Raw genomic sequence first — 23468 nt, 5'->3', positions numbered from 1 at the left:
CGTCGTCAAAGGGTTAAGATCCAAGTAAAGAGAGTAACCAAACATTTCAAAAGTACTAATGCTTGTGCATTACAAACGAAAAACCTATGATGTTTAACAGTTTTATTTTTTAAATTCCCGTATAAAGACAAATTTTAAAGTAGCATGTTTTATACACACGTAAAAAAATCGAATAGTTCATAAATTATTATTTACATTTATTGTATGTTTTATATATATATATATATATATATATATATATATATACATATATATTATATGAACTATTTATTTATTGGCAAATGTTGTCGTTGTGTACACAACGAGGCCTTTACCGCACAGCCACGTGAAGTAATGTAAATTTACTGTCTTGGAAATAAATCGTCTTACGTGACGAGAAGTAGTTTTATTCTGTCGTTAATGTCAACTTGCCATTTTGATATGTTGAGAAAATACTTGTTAAAACAGAACAATGATAATTGCAGGTATGAAACGTTATTTTTATTTGTAGGTAAAATAAAAATAACAAGTTGATTGAACAAGTTGCTTAAGTAGGAAACATTTTGGGATATTATTAATATCCAGACTCTTTCGTTTGAAACGCTAGCATTGCCAAAACCAAATAAACTAAACTGCCGAAATCTAAATATTCCAAATGTACTAGTTCTAGTTGAAAAATTGAAATTTGAATACTGAAGACATAAATATTACCCCAACGTTTAACCCTTATCACTCTAGTTTTGACCGTGAGCCGACATCGGTGGTTTTGCAACCATATCACATAAGTATTAGAAATTGTTTTTTATTTTATTATTAGTGTAATTGGAAGTTAAAATACTGGTAGGCTTAGTGACATTCATAATAAATTAAACTTAGAGCATAGTGAATAGGCCCAAATATCCAACAGTATTTGTTTTTATTTTGATCTACAACTAAGAAGGTAAAAGGAACTGATTGTAATACAGAAATAATGGCAATCTTTCTGTTACAGTTAAAACAGACACAGAATGATAAGGTTTAATCTGGTATTAGGCGAACTAATCGCTAACTAAACATTTTGAATTTATATTTTTTTTTACAACGGAGAATTCCAAACTGATCATATAAAATAACACAAAATGTTGTTACAAACAGCTAGGTCTTGCGGCACAGTAGCTTTACAGGGTTTATTATATTTTCCAGGTATATTTTATCAGTTGTGTTTATTTGTACTCTGGACAGGGAATACATTTTGACATGTTATGATGTCTGGTAAAACGTGCAGACTTAGTCAAACTATCCTGGGACTTAAATAAATTCAAATAAATAATATTTAGTAAAAAGTGAATAATTGTAGAATACGTAGGATTTTATAAATAAAGTATTGAGTATGTTGTCCACGTTCTTTTTTGAGAAATGTTTTACTTTTGATGTTTTATACCTTATTATCACATGGTATTACTTAAAAAAAATTTAAATTGATTAAATAAATGTTTCGAAATTTTTACGTAAGTTTAAAAAGTTTTTTTTTTTAAGAATGCAATACATTTTTTAATGTATTGATTTCTGTACTCATATTATTTAGTTAAAACTATTTTATTACTTTACATGTAGAAACATCTCTTTCAGCATTTTTGTTAAGTTTTTTTTTCAGCTAATTATAGCATATTTTTAGGATAAAGATTGGGAATTTATAATAGCCTGAGTTTATAACTCAGTATAGTTTAAAACTCGAAAAATATTATGCAATACAATTCTCTAGATGAAAATGTGTACTTTGTAGATATATTATAGTGATTAATGATCCGTGATTAATGTGTTTCAACGATTGTATTGTATTGTTGCCTTTAGAATTCCTTAAACGGTCACCTTTTGTTCTTCAAATCTATTGTTCGTAATTGGATAAAACTTTGTTATTACATTCATTTGTCGAGGTAATGGTTCATACTTCATTTGTTCAAAGGAATTTGTCCTGTTGGCTTGTAATGTTGTATATTAAAATGTTTGCAAACCAAACAAGAATTCTTTAGGTAATAGCGACTGAATGATCCAGAGTAGAAGGATACTGGTACCAATTAATGGATGATTGTAGAGAAGGGAATAACATGTTATTAAAGAAAATAGAGATAATGGTTGGGTTAAAAAAGAGAAAGATGAGAAAGGGTAATCTGAAAGATTCGAAGGTTTAGCGAGTAATGTTGATAAATGGAAATATTGATGAGATTAAAGAATATATGAAAGAGAGAGATGCTTATTTTAGATTTTTTCTTTGACTCCTAGTGGGTCGTCCCCCACAGAAAGTCAGAAAGGAGATCACTGAATATATGATAAAATATATTTTTATGTCCAGTAAATTTTTACAAAGTATTGTGGCTCTATTTTAAATAATTTGAAAAATATTCAACCGATCCGGGACTTATGGACACCCCGTATAGTGTTTCTAACAAAGAGTAGAAAGGGAGTCATTGCATATTTGAGACCATTTTTTTCGAGAATTATCGAGCACTCTAAATACGTTAAGACCCACTTTCACTCGTGTTTTAAAATTTATTTTTCGCTACAATATAAAGACAATATTTTCTTTATCAAAACATACATTGGAAATTCACTTATTGAATCTAAGAGCAGTACAAAACTCATAGCCTTTTTTTCTATGCCTTCTATTTAAAGTTAATAATACTTACATCGATTTACAGTTGTAGTTGTTACGAATTGAAACAGTTGCACAAAATAACAAATTTTCGTTTGTTTATGCCAGCAAAATCAAAAAAAAAAAGATGACAAACATTACTTTCCCATAGCAAACATTCTATTTTCCGTATTAAACAATGTAATTATGAATTTTTGCCGGTGATAAACATCCAACAAAAACAGGTCATTTCACAGTAGTGTAGCGATTAAGACTTTTTATAACAATTAAACGTGGTACTTGCTGGCTGATTGGAAACGGTCACAATGAAACAATTGTATTTTCTACTATAATAATTCTACTACATCAAAATTCAATACGTATAATCAAATAACCTTGATCGCATTTCTGACTATATTGTTATAGTATTAATTCACGATACTCATATTCATACTTTTCATTCTCAACACGTATTCACAGACATTATCATAGAAACCACACAATTAAACGGATCCAACAAGATATTCCTACTGGTAAACCATAGTATGAATACCTATATTATGAATGAATAGTACAATGCTTCTAAGAGGGATTCTGAGCAAACTGTATTTTAATGTAAAAGGTTATTAAAAAACTGCCTATCAGGGTCTAATTTACGAATTCTACACTAAATGTAAAAATGTACCTCTGGTAAAGTAAGTAGATGGAGTTATCTCTACCTTAATGAAACGCTCAAAGACAAGCTTAGCCCTTGGGAAATATGACTTACACGGGCCTTTGAAAAATCTTACGCATTGGGTTTGAAGGAAAACTCATCATCAAACATAGGGTGAGTTTCTACTGACCGTGTTAACTTCGCTAGTGGGTTCTACTCACTAAAAGGAACAAAAAAGTTCCTATAAACCCATGTCCGATTTTTAACCTTTTGGCTGTAATAGGGGATTTTGTCTTTTTCTTATTTTATTAGACTTTGCTCCACAATTTATGTAATAAAAACTTAATCAATTACTTTAGAGAGTTGTAGTTAAAATGATTGGAAAGAACATTAAATTTGCTATAAATTAAAGGTTTCATTCAACAATTATACCATTACATAGTCCACGTTATATCCAAAATAAAGTAAAAATGACATTAAATTAATTAATTACGATAGCTTTCATGAGCCTCCTTTGATACATAAACCTGCATTTATGCAATGTTGAAATGCATAAAAAACTTGGCATTTTAATAATCTTTCAAATGATATGCTATTCAATACTATTATTGATATAAACCAGTGAGAAATTACTAATAAACTACAATAAAACACGGTTTACAGATTTTGTTTTTGCACAGTTTTACTGTTAATAATAATTACTGTATTCATCATGTTGGCATAATCTTCATTGGTAAAAGGCTCCATATTTTAATAAATGTTGAAAAACTCTTAATTGACTTGGAAATATAAAGTTAAAACAGCAAATTACTCAACAAGGTATGTTCAAGCAGCTGAGTTAGGCCTATCTAGCTATAGATGACAAATCAATAAAAGCTGACTTAATCAAGCACAAGGTAAAACTAATTACACAGCATTTAAGAATCAAACACACTACATCTTTGAAAATGTGAAAAACCTTGAGTTTATACATTTTATTAATTCAGATAATTTTAATAAATATTTAAAAGTTAAAATAATGTACAAATTTTATCAGATAGTTCAATAAAATACATCATGGAGTATACAGTAATTATCATTAACAGTAAAACCGTGCAAAAACAAAATCTGTAAACCGTGTTTTATTGTAGTTTATTAGTAATTTCTCATTGGTTTATATCAATAATAGTATTGAATAGCATATCATTTGAAAGATTATTAAAATGCCAAGTTTTTTTATGCATTTCAACATTGCATAAATGCAGGTTTATGTATCAAAGGAGGCCCATGAAAATTATCGTAATTAATTAATTTAATGAAATTTTTACTTTATTTTGGTTATAACGTGGACTATGTAATGGTATAATTGTTGAATGAAACCTTTGATTTATAGCAAATTTAATGTTCATTTCAACGATTTTAACTATAACTCTCTAAAGCAATTGGTTAAGTTTTAATTACATAAATTGTGGAGCAAAGTCTAATAAAATAAGAAAAACACAAAATCCCCCAAAACAGCCAAACGGTCGAAAATCGGTCATGGGTTTATAGGTACTTTTTTGTTCCTTTTAGTGAGTAGAACCCACTGGCGAAGTTAACACGGTCAGTAGAAACTCACCCTGTATAAATAACCAGGCGAGATTTCCAATTAATAACTTAAAGAAATATAATTATTTTCTGTAGTATGAATATACAATGTCAAAAAAATACCACATTCACTAAATGTATTCAAACAAATAAATACCATGTGAAATCATAACTAACACAAAACCTAGATTTATATATATATATATATAAAAAAAAATTTGCTCTTCTGTGTACAACCAAACGTAGTTGAACACATGTACTTCACTAATTATTTATTTATGTTAATTTCCTGAAAGTTTAGCTATTACCGAAAGCTTTGTATAGTACCTAGATATAAGATCTTTGTGCCTGAAGTAGTTAATTACATTAGCTTCATTTCTCAAACAATTCTAGTCATCACTATATATTTTTTTAGTTAGTAAAGCTAACAGTTGTTTCATATAAATGTTGGTGTAAGTTTGTCGATCTTTTATATTTGAACTGGTTTCAGTTGTAATGCACTAGGACTTCAGTCTAATATTATCTAACATTTCTTTCTCTGAGAAAACACGATCGGGGGATTAAGATCTTAATGAACGTCAAGCAGCTCTTATATGTAATCCCCGTAGTCTTGATAATGTTAGCAGCTGAGATTTAGACAGTTATATATACGAATTAATCATCATAGTCTTAATTTAATGTTTAACGGGAATTACCAAGAGTCACAACTGTCTAATAGAGCAAATACGTTTTCATTTTTAAATGTTCTATTTTAAGGTATACTGCAAGGCTATACTTTGGTATGACTGTAAGGGGAAAATATAGTGTATGTGTGAGGGTGTAATAAAGACATGAATGATTTAACAGCTGATCATAATCAGTAAGAAAGCTAAACAGATCATCAAACGACATTCTACATCCTTTACATTATAAAAGGTCAAATGTTACCTGGATCTGCCAGAGTAATCCAAATGGTGTCTGTCGACTACGCGTTTCGAAGCAATAGTAGCATCATCATCAGGTCCTCAAGAACACTATCACTCATCAGAGGTCGTCAAATAAATATAATTTTTACAAACTACAAAAATTTTCCGTCCGTGTATGTTTGTAAAAATTATATTTATTTGACGACCTCTGATGAGTGATAGTGTTTTTGAGGACCTGATGATGAAGCTACTACTGTTTCGAAACGCGCAGTCGACAGACAGCATTTGGATTACTCTGGCAGATCCAGGTAACATTATATCTTTTATAATCTAAAAACAGTAATTCTGAGGGTGCGTTCACAAAGAAAGCTGGTTACAAGTAACTTACTTTCAGCGCTTGTTCCAAGCGCTTGAGAATGCTGTTGTGTGTTCACAACAAACGCTTGCATTTCAAGCTCAGTGTAGTATCAGCTCTGGTTGAGACAATATCTTCCTCAAGTGATGAAGAGTTATTTTTTATTGAAAATGTAGAATTAAAAGGATATATAATTAGGAAGATGTTCATGCAATTAACCACGGAAGTTAATCACGCTTAATTACATCCTCAAGAAAATTGAAAGTGTTTTAGTTAAGTATTGGGGGGATTGGCACAAGCAACCTATCCATGCACCAGAACGGACCAATAATAAAACCTAAAAAAAAAATACTTGAAAGGAGTTTTAAACACCCTATGTAGCTGATTAATTTTGATGCAAATAATATTGTGAGGTATATTCAAATGTTTTAATTTTCTAGGTAGGCTAACTAAAATAAAAGTATACAAGTTTCATCTATAAAAAATCCAACACAACACTTAATTAATATTGAATTAAATGTGTTTGTCTATCATCTTAATACATATATGTTATATTTGTCCTATTGGTTACGTTATTGAACATTCTAGGAAAAAACCACAATATGTGGGTAATACATTTTTTTGGAAATTGGAAGCTCTAAATACTTGAGCTATCAACACATCGACGTCCATACTGTTAGTAGTTTGTAACTGACTGGTTCGGTCAACAAGCGCCGGAAAACAAGTACGAAACGTTCATGCGTGCTTGTCAGTACTTGTAACAAGCGCTTGCTAGCCGGCACAAGCTTTGTCTGTGAACACACACGCTTGATACTATGCTAACTTTTCTCACGCCGGTTCGAGCTTGTAAGCGCTTGCCAACGAGCGCTTGTAACCAGCTTTCTTTGTGAACGCACCCTGAGACAAGAAACAACATGAAGTCATCCTTTACGCATATTCGGTTTAAAATACTCACCTAGGTGGTGTTCCCTTCTCATGGTAATGATATTCATTGATGAGTCAGGAGATCAGTCAGTAGAGACACAAACTTCAAAACCTCAAAACCAGGGTGGTGATGAGTAAAGGTCCTGACCCCGCCAAATTAAAATTTACTAGTTCAGCTTATTCTGGTTCTGTGCCCTTGGTGTTCTGTTATATTTCGTATGCGGTCTGGGTCTGGGAAATACAAAGTTTAAAAAGAACCCCAACAACCTAAACAATCATTGTAAAGGTTCACAAGTTTCATTATTTGGATTTTGTCAAAGCAGATGAGGTTTGAGGCTACCTTTGCTTGATATATTTGAAATTTAAGATACACCAGTTATCTGCTAGTTTTGTACTATATTAGCGGCATTGTTTAGTAGCTATTTACATTACAAGTGTAGTAAGAGCGTTTTTACATCACGCAGGTGAAAGTTGTGCAACGAGCGAAGCGAGTTGCATAATTTACCTAAGTGATGTAAACACGCTCTTGCGTAACGTGTAACGTACAAGATTTTACCTGACCCGACAATATACAGGAGGTTACGAACAATATTTTTCATTACCCATTTCACTCATCTTATAACATTAAGGTTCATTTACAAACAAAAGCTAGGTTAGGAAAATTCTTCAAAACATAACAATAAAATTCAAGCACACAGCTGATTTCTAGCGTTAAACGTCGTTGGCTCCATAGAGTTATATTTTTTAAGTTATCCACTCAATGTTAATTAAATGGGTTTCATTACATCACCGAGAGATTTTTTTTTATACTTTACATCACTCGAGAAGTAAGGAAGTTGTATACATCACGCTTAGGATAGGGAAGTTTAACATGGCGGGTTAGGTAAAAATACATATTATTCCCTACGTGAATAGCTCAACGCTAAATATGGAAGTGGTTTTCCTGGAGTAGTGAGATTTAATTTCATTTACGTCACCTCAAACAAGTTTTGCATCCTCTGAACATTGTATTGTACTATATTGTCAAACGGCATGGGCGTTATTCAAACCTTTGTTAAGAATCAATGAAATGAAAATGCTTCTTTAATGAGGTGAACTTAGGACATCATGGTCCATTCTTAAAGTTAACCTCTCTAATCAGGAAGTTCACAGACCTTTAAGAGGCAATGTACCCAAAAAATATAATTTTTGAAGAAAAAAATTATGTGTTTTTAAGATTACATTTCATAAGCGCGCACAGCTGGCTTTTCTGCTTCAGGCGCCTATTGGAAGCAACGTAACAAAAAAAAATTATAAATAATAAATTTATTTTAATTTTTTTTAACTATTTAGGAACAAGTATCAAGCATTGGTTTTGTATTTTTAATATTGAAAATTTTTTCTAGAATAAATATCATAAGCGTCCACAGCTGGTTTTTCTGCTTCAGGCGCCTATTGGAAGCAAAGTGTTTTTGTGATTTCCCGCATATTTCTTTTTTATTTTTTTCCATCACGTTTTACGGCATAACTTTTTTATTTTCTTAGCTAGAGAAGTCAAATTTCGTACATATGTTCTTCAATATAATGTGCACAATAATAGAATGGAAATTTACATATTATTAACCATAATCCTTACATATTCTTTTATAAAGAAACCAAATTTTGTCAAAAAATTAAAATAAAATGTGCCTTATCTATTTTTAATATCATATCAAAAGCCATGCTACAGTTTGTAAGGCTATTTATTAGCATTGAAACAAAGCTTAAAAAAATGGAATACGTGCTATACAAAAGGAGTTATGCTGTAAAACATAAACGTATGTTTTTTTATCCCCCCCCTTCTCCGAAAGAGAAAGGGGGGGTTCATAACATATTTTCTTTTTAGTTTTACACTAGGATACACTTTAATCAATAAAAAAATGTTTAGGCTATTTATAAAGAAGTATTTTTGGGTACATTGCCCCCTTAAACCGTACAGTTTTTATTATTAAATTTGTGTTTGTAGTAGATTCGAAAAGAGTACTTGAAACTTATCCTATTCTCACATAATAAAACTGTTTCAATACAGTTGGTTATTACATATTTCAATAATGTTTACAATACATTCTTTCAAGCGTAAGATAAAATCTCATCTCAAGTTGTAATTTTAAGGATTTAAAAATATCTTATAAACATTGATATAATATCGTTTTAATTCAGAAAATTCCTTCTTCCAATAAACGCTCGTCAAATCACCAGTTTCATCAGAAATTTACTTGCAATAACGTTTCATATTGTCAGCTGTGGATTATGCAAACCAGGATAAGCTCTGCTTTAGGCGGGGCGTCTGCTACGGTATAGTAAATTGGATGTATCCATCTTTTTGTATGTAAAAATGCATTAATCTGTTTGTGTCTCTTTTGTAAGATTTATGATATCGTTTAAGGAAAATAGTTTAGAACCCCTGAATTTTTCGCGGACGTCAGAACCAAACCCTTTTCATGTCACACCGATGTCTAAGATAATAAACACTCTGCTAGCGAATTTGAAATAATCAACTAATCTTATAAGATTTTCATATGATTGACACTTAAAAATCAAACTAAAAAGTTAAAACTTCAGTCTAAATAGATAGATTTACCTGTATGATAACGGTACATTCGTCTTTTTAACAGAGAAAAAGTTATTACATTTTTTAAAGCATGTACACTGGACATGATGGCAAAACTTTGTTTTAATATTCTTCGTATTAACTTTAGTTATATTAACAAAAATAAGGCAAGTTCTTGCCTAGAATCTACGTCAAATGTAACTTAATTAGAACACAAAAATACAGAAAAAACAATTAATAAAATAAGTTTAATTAATCAAGGCCAGGTGCAATGCTAAAAATAAAAAATAAATCTATCTGTAGAAATACAACAATTTTCGATTATTACCCTTAAATAGCTAGAACGTAGTACGTTTTGTGGGATATAATCATTAACCAATCAAATGCCCTAAGGGTTTACTGTTGATAAAATTTAATTTTGAAAGAGAGTGTATTTATTCCATAAAATTTTTAAAAATCATCTGAATCTTCAGGCATAAGAAGTATATAACTTCCCCTTGTACATATTACAACTTTAAATGAGGCCCTTCCCAGTTTCTGATAACAACCTTTCTTTAGAGCAAGGGGAAGGTTTTGTTTTTATTTATAATTAAAAACATAGTGTATTTTGCACAATTACAACTTGTCTAAAGTTTTCAAATTGTTGGCTCTACTACTCAAATTAATGTATGCTAATGTATTATGTGTTTCTCTTAAAAGTTCCTAGGTTGTTTTGTTCAAAGCCAGTGGAGGAACTATTAACACAGCTTGGCGTGACATAATTATATCGTCAAAGTCATTAAGTAATTATAGTTTGCTTTAGCTAAGATTTTACAACATTACTAGTTTAATTCAAATTGAACCTAAAAAAATATAGTGGAAGCCAAACATTGATTAAATTACAAAATTTCATAAGCTATAAAAGCTCTCACTTTTTGTATCAGCCTGTATTGTATTTGGATTTAGTAGATATGCTTGTAGGACCTTTACTAAGGAAGGTTATAGTAAGCAATGGTGTATACTTCCCCTTACATGTACCATCTTTGACCAATCAGTAAGGGTAGAGTTCCCTTCCGCCTGCATCAAAGTGACGGAAACATCAAAATTGTTCTCTTTACCTGGGCTTACAAAGAAGGCAAGAATAGTCAAAGACCAATAGTTATCTAAATAATAAATACGGTGTCGATCAACTGCAAAAGCCCCAATGACTATATTGTATAAACCACTTTCTGCTTAAATAAATAACCGTAGTTATGTATACAAACAGAAGTATATATTGTACATTGCTTATAGAGGTCTATACATGTTGTCAAACAAAGGATGTAATCGTATTTAAAGGTAGGTAGACATAAGATGCATTGGGAATTGCATACAAGTAGCATAGTTGAAATAACACATAATGGAATAAAAGCTCCTCGAATGGTACAAATTAGGTACCTATATAGTTTTTATATAATAAAAAATTATAAATATGTTAATGTGATGATCTTGGCTGAAATAAAATTTAATTACAGCTATCTAACCTTCCATGGTAAAATTCATAACCCGTCGAGAATGGATTTATAACATTACATTCTCCAAGTATAGATTAACTATTCTTGGAGCTAAATTAAACATAACATTCGCCAAACAACGCAGTAGGTGTTATTAGTAGATCTAATGGCAACATAAATTACCGAAAATACACAGTCTGATTTGTAATTAACTTATGGAATGAAATGTGTTTTGATTAAATGTTTCATGTGCTTATTACAAAACCGGTTCAGTGATCTGAATGAAGTTAAACTGAAACATTTTAATATTTATTAATTATACAATCGTACACTCATATATGGTTATTGGTTAACCATGTGTACAACAAGTTTATACATTGCCAAGCAATAAAACATATTAAATTGAAATCATTTAATTGTTGAGAACCCCCAAAATAAATCCCATCTCTTCTTAAAACAGGAAAATAACCAGAAAAAAACCAATTGTTTTCATCAACCCTCAAACTTTTAATGCAAATTCTCTAGAACATTGGACGATACATCACCCAGCCCTGTGTTTATCATACAAGATGGATAGTCTAACCTTTAGGGCCAAGAGATGAATGAATGAATGAATGAATTATGAATTTATTCCACCACATATATAAAAATTACACAACCAAATGTAAAAAAGAAAAAAAGGGCTTTATGCAAAACTAAACTAACTAACTATAACTAATTAACTATATACACGTGTAAAAGGTTGTTCCTATCTAATTAGTTCTGGAATTAGCAGACATAGGCTGTGCCTGTGCGTCTGCTAAGTTGCTATAAAGATTATGAAGTTAAAGTGGTGCAATTTAGTTTTATTATTTTGTATGAGTGAAAAATAAAATTAAATGAAAAGTAAAATTAAATGAAAAGTTAAATGAATTTCAGCAGTTAAGAAATAGTAATGTAATAAGTGACAGTACGACTTGCCGATACATGGCAAGTCTTATATTAAAATGTTTCTCCTATTTGATTTTCTGATAATATTTAATCAAACATAGTTTACATATATAGTTGAGCTAATACCACTGGTTAGTTTGTGTAACAATTCAATAAAGGATTCCTACAGATTGACTTGATTGTAATCGTTTTAAATTACAGCTTTTAGTTGTATGACATGATGTATTTAAGATACATTTTATTATTGACAGGAATACAATGTAAGTGTGTATTATACACTATAGAAAGCCTAAAAGTCATTAATCATAAATAAACAAGCATATGTGTTTCTTTGAATTATCTTGCAACAGATTTGTATAATACAAAGGCTATGCTCAAAAACATATAAACATTCCTCTCTTGGTTTAACTTCGGATTTGCTCTGTCACAAAGTTAAAGTCTTGAGATAATTATAACTTTTTCCGAGTAAATACAGTAGATCTACCACATTTCAAATATTTACAAAAAATGTTAAATTTGATTCAAGTGTTATTTCAAGTTTGCACTGAAATAATGACAGGATTTCACCAAGTAAATTAACATTGACTTTCAATGAGGAAATTCCGAATGGATATGACAATGCAAAACATTTTTTTTTCGTTGAGAGAACTTTTAAAAGGTACAACCGTATGCAGGGACTGAAATTAATTTATCTTAAAACTCCTGTATAATGGATTAACTGGACTCTTTAATTTTGTTCCATTATATTCAACTGTGTAACATAATAACTATCTCCAATTGTTGTGCTTTTGATTGAAGCTGTATAAGCTTACCTTTAATAGTTATTTAAGTTTTTAGTAAACATCAATTTATCAACAACTTGCGTACAAAGCTTAAACAATGTTGTTATATAACAGGCATCACAAAATATGAAAACAACTTATTGCAAAAGTAGTCAGGGTTTTTAGAATAATTTGACATTAGTAAAAAAAGAACATCACATTTTGTGAATTGTCGAATTCCAAACCAATTTATTACACGTATAAAATACATATCTCCTGCCTTAAAATATGCTGACATTCATAGGTTGACAGATACGCTAACACAGCAATATAATGTGTAATATGTGGTCAGCATGGTCAATTATAAATTATTAAATGCCACCTCAAACAATCGTATAGCTAACAGCACAGTTTTTAGTTATATCTTTGATTATTAATAGTCAATGGTTATGCTAAATGCTGGCACATATAGTTTTTGTGTTCGTTTCTTGGTTTATGCATTTTACATGCTCTAAAGTCAAAACAAAATAGTAAAAATGATATACATTTTAAATAATTTTATAAATGAAACGGTTAATGAGCTGTAGCTAATATTTGTAACTAAAACGATTATGTCTTTTTGAGCTTTTAAAGCATTGAATCCAGTGAAAAATCAGTTGTACAACATTATTTTCCAAGTGCTATCAACAGCACGTCATGATATCAGTATTCTTGATTTCACAATGCTTCGAAAATTGTTTTAAAGCTCATTAAAAAAAAAGTATGAAAACGGTAAAAAAGGAAAAAATTATTTTGAACCTAGTTCTTTATTTTGCATTACGTAAATTATCCCCCACCTTTTTTGAACACCCTGTATATAACCAACTTATATTATTGGTGAGTCGGTGGCTCAGTTAGTAGCGTCACGAACTTCGGGCCAGGGCAGTAGCACAGAAAACGTAGTAGTATGTTTTCTGTGGCAGTAGTGTCGTAGGTTTGGATCGTGGTCACTGCCACAAACTTTTCAGGACAGTTCACCTTTGTACTGTACCGGCTCACCCTTTGCTTTGCTGGATACGTTCCACGCACAGATTTGTAGTCTATGTGTGGACTGGCAAATGCAAGGTTAAAAGAGGCCGTCAACCTCTTAAAAAAAACCTTATCATTATTAGCGTAATTGAGCGGAGCGAGCGAAGCTCTTATACATCGACTTTTATGCATTTCGTAATACGCAAACTCCTCCTAGACGGCTGAATCAATCGTTTTCAAATTTTGCATGGTGATAAAGACCATATCGGTGAGTGCCAACATCTATATGGCGTTAAAAAAGTCTCTCAGGAATCCGTAGAAAAATGAAACTGAAAATCACATTTTCTTAACATTAGTCTTATGGGTTGCTAGGTAACCATGTTGGCTGAATTAAATAACAAGTAAAAAGTAAACAAAATATTTGAAGTTTTAGCATGTGTTCATAATAAGCCAACTACCCACAGTATACTAGGAAATTACAAATACAGTACAAAAGGAAAAACATCACTTGTTAATATTGAGCAAAGATTATACTTAAGATTACTCGATACATTGTAGTCAAGGGTAGCAGTGCGAAGTCTAGGATCTGTTTATGACGAATACATTAAGGTATCTACAATCCTAAAATGCTATGGGAAGGGAAGGAAACAGGTCCGTGACGTAGGAAGTAGTGAAGGAAGTAGTAAAGGCAATCATAAAATGCTATGGGAATAGAGGGAAACAGGTCCGTGACGTAGGAAGTGATATGAAGGAAGTAGTAAATGCGAGCAGTCCGGAGTGTGGGGACTGTTTATGACGATAAGATTAGGGTATCTGCAATCCTAAAATGCTATGGGAAGGGAGGAAAACAGGTCCGCGACGTAGGAAGTGGTGAAGGAAGTAGTAAATGCGAGCAGTCCGGAGTGTGGGGACTGTTTATGACGATAAGATTAGGGTATCTGCAATCCTAAAATGCTATGGGAAGGGAGGGAAACAGGTCCGCGACGTAGGAAGTGGTGAAGGAAGTAGTCAAGGCGAGCTGTCCGGAGTGTTGGAACTATTATGACGATTAGATACGGGTATGGGCAATCAAAAATGCTATGGGAAAGGGAGGGAAACAGGCCCGTGACGTAGGAAGTGGTGAAGGAAGTAGTCAAAGCGAGCTGTCCGGAGTGTGGGAACTGTTTATGACGATAAGATAAGGGTATGGGCAATCCTAAAATGCTATGGGAAGGGAGGGAAAGAGGTCCGCGACGTAAGAAGTGGTGAAGGAAGTAGTCAAGGCGAGCTGTCAGGAGTGAGGGAACTGTTTATGGCGATTAGATAAGGGTATGGGCAATCCTAAAATGCTATGGGAAGGGAGGGAAACAGGTCCGTGACGTAAGAAGTGGTGAAGGAAGTAGTCAAGGCGAGCTGTCTGGAGCGTGGGAACTGTTTATGATGATTAGATTAAGGTATTTGCAATCCTAAAATGCTATGGAAAGGGAGGAAAATAGGTCCGCGACGTAGGAAGTGGTGAAGGAAGTAGTCTAGGCAAATTGTCCGGAGTGTTGGAAATGTTTATGACAATTAGATTAAGGTATCAGCAAACCTAAAATGCTACAGGAAGGGAGGAAAACAGGTCCGCGACGTAGGAAGTAATGAAGGAAGTAGTCAAGGTGAGCTGTCCGGAGTGTGGGAACTGTTTATGACGATTAGATAAAGGTATTTGCAATCCTAAAATGCTATGGGAAGGGAGGGAAACAGGTCCGCGACGTAGGAAGTGGTGAAGGAAGTAGTCAAGGAGAGTAGTCCGGAGTGTGGGAACTGTTTATGACGATTAGAGTAAGGTATCTGCAATCTTTAAATGCAATGGAATGGAGGGAAACAGGTCCATGACGTAGGAAATTGTGTAGGATGTAGATGTGTGGATTTATGTATCTCCAATACTACGGTGCTTTCAGAGTGAACTAATGATTTTCCCCGAGCAAAGCTCGGTCCCCAGGTACTATAATCAAATGACGACACTAGCTTGAGGTTCGTGACGTATGAAGAGGTCAAGGAAGTAGTAAAGGTGAACAGTCTGGAGTGTGGAAACTGTTTATGACGATTAGATTAGGGTATCTGCAATCCTAAAATGCTATGGGAAGGGAGGAAAACAGGTCCGTGACGTAGGAAGTGGTGAAGGAAGTAGTCAAGGCGAGTAGTCCGGAGTGCGGGAACTGTTTATGATGATTAGATTAAGGTATCTGCAATCTTTAAGTGCAATGGGAAGGGAGGGAAACAGGTCCGCGACGTAGGAAGTGGTGAAGGAAGTAGTCAAGGCGAGCTGTCCGGAGTGTTGGAACTATTATGACGATTAGATAAGGGTATGGGCAATCAAAAATGCTATGGGAAAGGGATGGAAACAGGTCCGCGACGTAGGAAGTGGTGAAGGAAGTAGTCAAGGCGAGTAGTCCGGAGTGTGGGAACTGTTTATGACGATTAGATTAAGGTATCTGCAATCTTTAAATGCAATGGAATGGAGGGAAACAGGTCCATGACGTAGGAAATTGTGTAGGATGTAGATGTGTGGATTTATGTATCTCCAATACTACGGTGCTTTCAGAGTGAACTAATGATTTTCCCCGAGCAAAGCTCGGTCCCCAGGTACTATAATCAAATGACGACACTAGCTTGAGGTTCGTGACGTATGAAGAGGTCAAGGAAGTAGTAAAGGTGAACAGTCTGGAGTGTGGAAACTGTTTATGACGATTAGATTAGGGTATCTGCAATCCTAAAATGCTATGGGAAGGGAGGAAAACAGGTCCGCGACGTAGGAAGTGGTGAAGGAAGTAGTCAAGGCGAGTAGTCCGGAGTGCGGGAACTGTTTATGATGATTAGATTAAGGTATCTGCAATCTTTAAGTGCAATGGGAAGGGAGGGAAACAGGTCCGCGACGTAGGAAGTGGTGAAGGAAGTAGTCAAGGCGAGCTGTCCGGAGTGTTGGAACTATTATGACGATTAGATAAGGGTATGGGCAATCAAAAATGCTATGGGAAAGGGATGGAAACAGGTCCGCGACGTAGGAAGTGGTGAAGGAAGTAGTCAAGGCGAGTAGTCCGGAGTGTGGGAACTGTTTATGACGATTAGATTAAGGTATCTGCAATCTTTAAATGCAATGGAATGGAGGGGAACAGGTCCATGACGTAGGAAATTGTGTAGGATGTAGATGTGTGGATTTATGTATCTCCAATACTACGGTGCTTTCAGAGTGAACTAATGATTTTCCCCGAGCAAAGCTCGGTCCCCAGGTACTATAATCAAATGACGACACTAGCTTGAGGTTCGTGACGTATGAAGAGGTCAAGGAAGTAGTAAAGGTGAACAGTCTGGAGTGTGGAAACTGTTTATGACGATTAGATTAGGGTATCTGCAATCCTAAAATGCTATGGGAAGGGAGGAAAACAGGTCCGCGACGTAGAAAGTGGTGAAGGAAGTAGTCAAGGCGAGTAGTCCGGAGTGCGGGAACTGTTTATGACGATTAGATTAAGGTATCTGCAATCTGTAAGTGCAATGGGAAGGGAGGGAAACAGGTCCGCGACGTAGGAAGTGGTGAAGGAAGTAGTCAAGGCGAGCTGTCCGGAGTGTTGGAACTATTATGACGATTAGATAAGGGTATGGGCAATCAAAAATGCTATGGGAAAGGGAGGGAAACAGGCCCGTGACGTAGGAAGTGGTGAAGGAAGTAGTCAAAGCGAGCTGTCCGGAGTGTGGGAACTGTTTATGATGATAAGATAAGGGTATCTGCAATCCTAAAATGCTATGGGAAGGGAGGAAAAATGGTCCGCGATGTGGGAAGTGGCGAAGGAAGTAGTAAAGGCGAGCTGTTCGGAGTGTGGGATTTGTTTATGACGATTAGATTCAGGTATCTGCAATCTTAAAATGCTATGGGAAGAGAGGGAAACAGATCCGCGACGTAGGAACAGGTGAAAGAAGTAGTAAGGTGAGCAGTGTGGAGTGTGGGAACTGGAAACCGTTTGTAGCTGTTCGATTAATGTAACTGCAATGCTGAAATGCTATGAGAAGGGATGGAAGCATGCCCAAGACATAGGAAATTGTGAAAGAAGTAGTAAAGTCTAGCAGTACGGACAGTGGGGATGTTTGTTGCAATTAGATTAACGTATCTAAAATACTAAAATGCTATGGAAAGCGATGAATACAGGTCCACGACGTAAGTGGTGAAGGAAGTAGTAAAGGCTGGCAGTGCAGAGTGGGGGAACCGTTTGAGCAGATGGATAAGTGAATTTGTAATACTTAAATGCTATGAGAAAGGAAGGAAACAGGCCAATGACGTAGTAAATGGTGAAGGAAGTAGTAAGGTTAACAGCGCAGAGTGTGGGAACTGTCTTTGGCAATTACATTAATGTATCTGCAATCCTAAAATGCTATGGGAAGAGAGGGAAACAGGTCCACGACGTAGGGTGTGGTGAAGGAAGTAGTAAATGTGAGCAGTGTTGAGTTTGAGAATGGATTAATGTATCTGCAATGCTAAAATGCTACGGGAAGAGACTGTAGACTGTAATATGTTAAAAATGATTACGAAGCACAAATCGATACATATTTTCGATACATGCAATCGTTTACAATCGAAATTTACAACTGAGTTGACAACAGCTGATTTTTACTCCATAGAGGCTAAAAACGATTTTTACTCCCTAAATATTAAAAATGCTACTTTAGACCCGCAGCGCATTCATGAAAAAATACTGTTTTTACTGCAGTAAGACAAAAACAATATAATATGAAACCTTGATGACTCCGCTCAATTTTGTGGATGCCTCTGCGAACGCCACCTAGTATATTGATCTATACTATATTAATCCTCAGGAATCCAACCCCGACTGACGGTGGCGCTGAAAGAGCATTATCTTAACCTGATGGCTGTGACGTGGCGGTATGACGTGCCTGGGTGCAGCAGAAGGTGTATGTGTGGTTGATTGTGATTATATGTGAGGGAATTAAATTTATGACATGTTATAAGATCTGTTTGTTTATTGTAAACTTTCTTGTTTTATTTTGTTAATGTTTTATTATTATTGTTAGTTTTTAGAGGTAACTGTAAGAAAGGACCGCGAGGTCCTAAGTTTGCCTCAATAAAGAGTGATTTTTATTTAATTTCATTTAAATAAAAATTATATTTGCAAAGAGAAACGTGTAATAAATACTATGGTTCATCACTAATAATCATACGGTGTGACTGTGGAGTATATACTTTGCATATTCAATGCAAAATACCAAGACCACTGTAGGATTGGCATTGAAAGTTCCCAACAAGTAGGTCAAACTTTTTATCGACACACAGTCCATTTCACTCTTTGAGTTGAAGTCATTCGATTAAAGTTGGCTTATTGTTGGAACACTCTCCTTGTTTAATGATGTATGTATTTTATTGTTGTTTTTTGTGATTATTAGTTAAAAGAACGAAAGATATCATATCTTTGATTGTATTGTTTGTGTTTTAATACATCATAGGCCTATGATGCATAATATTGCTTAACATAAACCAAGCTTTCACGGCTCTTGTCAGCAACTTAATCTTCATTTAAATAAGAAACTGCATTAGCATCAAGATATTTAGATTTTATAAGATTGAAACTGAACTGTTTCAGCAGTTCACAAATGTAAAATTTTCTATTTCGATGTAATGCAGCTTTAGTTTTGGACCCAAATACGATTTGTCACCAAGCTTTTATTTCAATAATCATTTCAACCAACAAAACTTTGAATGTAATAGTATCATGACCACTTCATTATTGGCTCAAGAACTCTGACGTGCACATCACTTTCGTTTGAACTACTATACACAATTTTAAGAAGAGTTTTCTAAATCTTTTTGTATTTCTTTTTATTTTTATTTCTTTGGTTTTTGTATAATTTTGTTGTTATTCTTTATTGTAATCAAGTTACTATTCATACCATAGAATGATACACCTTGCAGATTATTCTGTATTCTGGTTGCACTTTCCATAAATTGCCTCTTAACAAAGCGATTTTGGAAAAAAATATTTTATTCTTGATTTTCTCTTTATTTTGACTCAAGTGATCAGTACTTAAATTATATCCCCAAATTGTTAGAACAGCCTGTATATATCCTTTGTTTTGATCGGAAACTGATAATTCACGGTTTAAAAATTGTGTACAGAAAGTATCCCAGTACATATTACTAGGGTACAGAATAATAATGATTCGTTTCATAGCATACCGTATGAATGTTTAGAATACCCATAAAAATTATGTACAATTCATGATTTTTAGCTTATCCTGTAGAGGAATGTTTTACTTGTTAAAGCTACGTGAAGTTGTAAACGTAATTATTCTATCATTAAAATTTAAACGTAACACAGCGTTTTCATCCTTTAAATAATATACATAGATATAATCAATATTATCTTAATACTTTAAAACAGAAGATCCGAATCAATGATATTGCTTAGTCAATTTGTAAATAATTTATGCGTTTGTTTATACAGCAAAACCCATCTAATCGTCTATAATAGTAAATATTGCCTTTAAATTCAAGCTTGAGGTTGGTGTCTGAAAACAAGAATGCTGTCAGTAGCGTAAGAGCTCCTCAAAGGGTTCCACTATTGCATTTTACAAAAACTCGTTTCCACTAAAGATTGCGTTATACTTCTACTGCCAGCTCTTGCCAAGAATCTTAAAGATGCATTGAGAATTTATGGACATTTATTTTGGAAGAAATATAACTTTGTTCACAATTCATGTATTGAGGTAAATAAGTGGACAAGAATACAGACCAGTGACACGTAATGTCAATTATATTTCCCCGGGGATTTCAATTTTCGTAGACTTGGAGTATTACCAACAAGCAAATCAAGTTTCATTTCTTATAACAATTCTATTGTTCCTTCTTTTCTTTTTCAAGCAAAATAAGTTTCCCCGTGGAACGTAAATGGACTGAAATCTTAAGTTAGAGAAATATATTGTGAGAGATATAAAGAATATTAAATGAAAAATCCAAACCATGATAACCTACCAAAGATACTGCTATAAAATTTCATGATGTTTAATATAAAATATAGGTTAATAGGAACAGTACTGTAAATAAAATATTGACCTTATTGACCAACCGTCATAATTCCACTTCTTTGCTAAATTTACTGATTCGTTAGGGGGCCTATTCCCAGGGGGAGTGGGGACATAAACCTTATCCTCACGAAAAAAGCAGCGAATTGTGCATGCTGTTTCAATTAAAGGAACAGTTTTTAAGAGAGTGGACATTTTTCAAACGGGGCAGCTTCTAAAGCTAGGATGTTGATAAATATAAAAGGTGGTTTTAAACATTTTTATTTAAATTCCGAATTAGGTTATCTTATGTTAAATGAGTATGAACATAAAAACTTTGGCTAAATATAATGTATTACTGTAGGCCTACATCACGCTGTTCAGTGACACTATTATACATGGTGTCCCGGAACTCTCTACCAATATTTTAGGGCATTGCTCCTGGGTAAGAAACATGCCTAAATATCATATTTAAATTGTCCAGAAGTCCTTAGTTACTCGCCCCGCCACCATTTTGTTTTTTCAGTTATTATTATTTTTTTTAAGAATGGTTAAAAATACGAAATGGAAACTTTGCACAAACATTTATGACAACTAGACAAAGCTACAAAAAATTATTACGATTTTTCAAACTCATAAAACAAATGGCGGCCGTTTAAAATTTTTTAAAATCGACGGTTTTCGAGCTATTCAAGAAACAAAATTTTAAACGGCCGTCATTTTGTTTTATGAATTTGAAAAATCTTCATAACTTTTGTGCAGCTTTGTCTAGGTGTCATAATCGTTTGTGCAAAGTTTCCATTTCGTATGTTTAACCATTCTTTAGACAAATATTAATAACTGAAAAAAAAACTAAATGGCGGCTGTGTGAGTAACTAAGGATTTCCGAACAATATAAATATGATATTTAGGTATGCTTCTTACCCAGGAGCAATGCCCTAAAATATTTGTAGAGAGTTCCAGGACACCCATAATGTACTAGCAGTTACCCAGCGCGTGTTGATGTGCTTAACAACTATTATTTAATGGTAATTTGTTTTTAATTTGTTAATTTGTTTCTTGGTAAGTTTTTAGACGTACCACCACATGTCCGTGTGAAAATCATACATTTTCTAAATGTAAACCATCGATAGTGAGGGATTGCCCTTGTGCCTTATAATGGTGGTAGCGAAAGGAACACGCAAAGGAAATTAATTTTAGTCACTTGAATTAATTCAAAGGATAATTTGGATGAAATAATCTGCCTTCTTGGGGTTAAGACTATTTCTTCTTTAAACTTACCTCTGATGATTGTTGCTTCGATCAAGTTTGGTGTGATTTTTTAAATCGTCAGTCTGGTTCTGTTACACAGCTTTGGTGGATTTAAGTTTCGCATTAGTATTATTGGAGTTCCATCTTTTAATGACAGTAATGTGGTGGTTAATGGTGGGTAAATTTGCAGGCATTTGAATACCTGAGATAGCACGCACGGTTATTATTAACTTAATTATTTATGTTAGATTATATGGGTATAGACCAAAAGATACAAATATTAAGGCATAGCCATCGCTTTTATTGTGTATAATATTTTGATAAAGGTTTTTACGTTTACATAGTGGAGAACTTAAACGTTGTTGAGTGCTAGCACAGGTGTGCTGCGATTGAAGTTTAATCTATTTCGACTTTCCAAAAGTAAAATATTTTTATGTGCTGCATTCTATGGAAACAGTGTGGCACTATTTCAAATCCTGAGTAATACAGAATGTTGTGATTATTCAAACCTACAAAACACTGAAAGTAGACATCTGCTTTTAAATTATATTTATTTGTTAACATTGTAGTTCCAAAGTTCTGACATTGGACCCCTTAAAACCTTCTGGGGCAGAGCCCTTTTGACGGATCTACACCAAACTTCACACAAATCATCCTTGAATAATATTTAATAATGCCTAAACATTGTATTACAATCTGTTGAGTGATTTTGGAGTGCATAGGGTAAATAAATACATATATGCATAAATACATACAAACATTAATACATAGGCCTACATACTTCCTCTTTTATAGATATAGATATTTTACCAAGAAAATGGATTAACACGTTCCCTGCCGATCCCTGCCGACCGTCACACTTCTCTGTAACTGAGGGATGAGTATAGTTGGTAGCTAATGTGTTAAAGTATTTACATATAATTAAGGAACTGAGACTGCATGGATAATCTTTAGTTAATAAACGGTTTAACTTGAAAATTGTGTGTAACGAATACAACAAATTTAAAAATACATACTGTATTTTTAAAGACAATTCAGCAGTTAATAATTGACGTTTTAGTTCTTTAACATATTTTTTTTTGCCATCATCGTATATGCCAGTGACGACAAAATAAAAATAAAGGACGAGTTGACTGGCAGACACCGACAATTGATAGGAACTGCATTTGTCTCCATGACAACGGTCAGTTGGATAGCCAATTCAATTGAAACGAAGATTATCAAATAATCCATAAAACACCAAATTTGGAAATATTTTAATAATAATGTATTTACCTCACTATTAAATACATCAACCACATCCCTAAAATTGTCGAATCAAAAAACTTGTAATTTCCAACGGCACTGATCACCTAAATGTTTTATATCAAAACGTAAATGGCATACGTTCCAAGCTACAAATTCTACACTCCACTGTGCCATGTAACGATTTTGATATAGTTGTTTTATTTTATTTTAT

This window comes from Macrosteles quadrilineatus, unplaced genomic scaffold, assembly GCF_028750875.1.
Source record: "Macrosteles quadrilineatus isolate MER2022 unplaced genomic scaffold, UCM_ALF_1.0 Scaffold_3__2_contigs__length_128488019, whole genome shotgun sequence".
In the NCBI taxonomy this organism is placed as follows: Eukaryota; Metazoa; Arthropoda; class Insecta; order Hemiptera; family Cicadellidae; genus Macrosteles; species Macrosteles quadrilineatus.
Note: the sequence above shows the minus strand (reverse complement) of the source record.